The 724-nt window shown below is 45.0% G+C and overlaps 1 non-coding gene across 1 annotated transcript; it reads right to left on the reverse strand.

Annotated features, from left to right (window-relative positions):
* Positions 1-564: 564 nt before the first annotated feature.
* On the reverse strand, positions 565-638 carry TRNAI-GAU. The gene has a single exon. It is a non-coding gene; the product is annotated as a tRNA-Ile (tRNA).
* Positions 639-724: the final 86 nt, after the last annotated feature.

A 724-nucleotide genomic window follows, 5' to 3' on the forward strand; every position in this document is an offset into this window, starting at 1 on the left:
CGACACTGAGGGTTGCGATCCGTTGCCGGACACGGAAAAAGACAAAAAAAAAAAAAATACATAAACACATACGTCTAGGGGCACGGGTATGCCCTTTTTCCTTAGGCACCAATATGGCTCAATACTGCGCTAGTAGGAAGAAAACCCAGGAGTGTGTCAGAGCCTGCTTGGTTTCACTCCTGGGAGTCAGTTGTGCACAAATCTCAACTCACTGATATTGGTAGTTTAAAATCGATTGTCATGGGAGTATTTACACCACGGGAATTGGCGATCAGTTTCGAATTGATTGGCAAGGCAAATAAGGGCCTTGCCTTTCTGGGGAACTGGTTGTTAAACATTTATCAGCACATCACTGGAGGAATCTCAGTCTCCAAAGGAAAATCTGGGTGTTATTACCAGAAGAATGGTTTCCGGAAAGGCAAAATAGCAGCTGTCCACCATGGTAGGTTTTTTTGTAAACACAAAGGAGGGCTTGAGTTGGGCTTTTCATGCTAGCTAAAATAGCCACTGTGTATTGAGCACTTACTATGCACCAGGCAGTGTGCCAAGTACTTTATGCATGGCTGGCCAGTACAGGGATTGAACCTTGGACCTTGGTGTTATCAGCACCACACTCTAACCAACTGAGCTAACTGGTCGGCCTTACTCTTTTATTTAAGAGATGTTTGAGAGGCAATGGGTTAAAAACACAGGTTCTGGAGCCAGACTACCAGGTTCAAACCCC

This window comes from Galeopterus variegatus, unplaced genomic scaffold (genome assembly GCF_000696425.1).
Source record: "Galeopterus variegatus unplaced genomic scaffold, G_variegatus-3.0.2 Scaffold112812, whole genome shotgun sequence".
Classification (NCBI taxonomy): domain Eukaryota; kingdom Metazoa; phylum Chordata; class Mammalia; order Dermoptera; family Cynocephalidae; genus Galeopterus; species Galeopterus variegatus.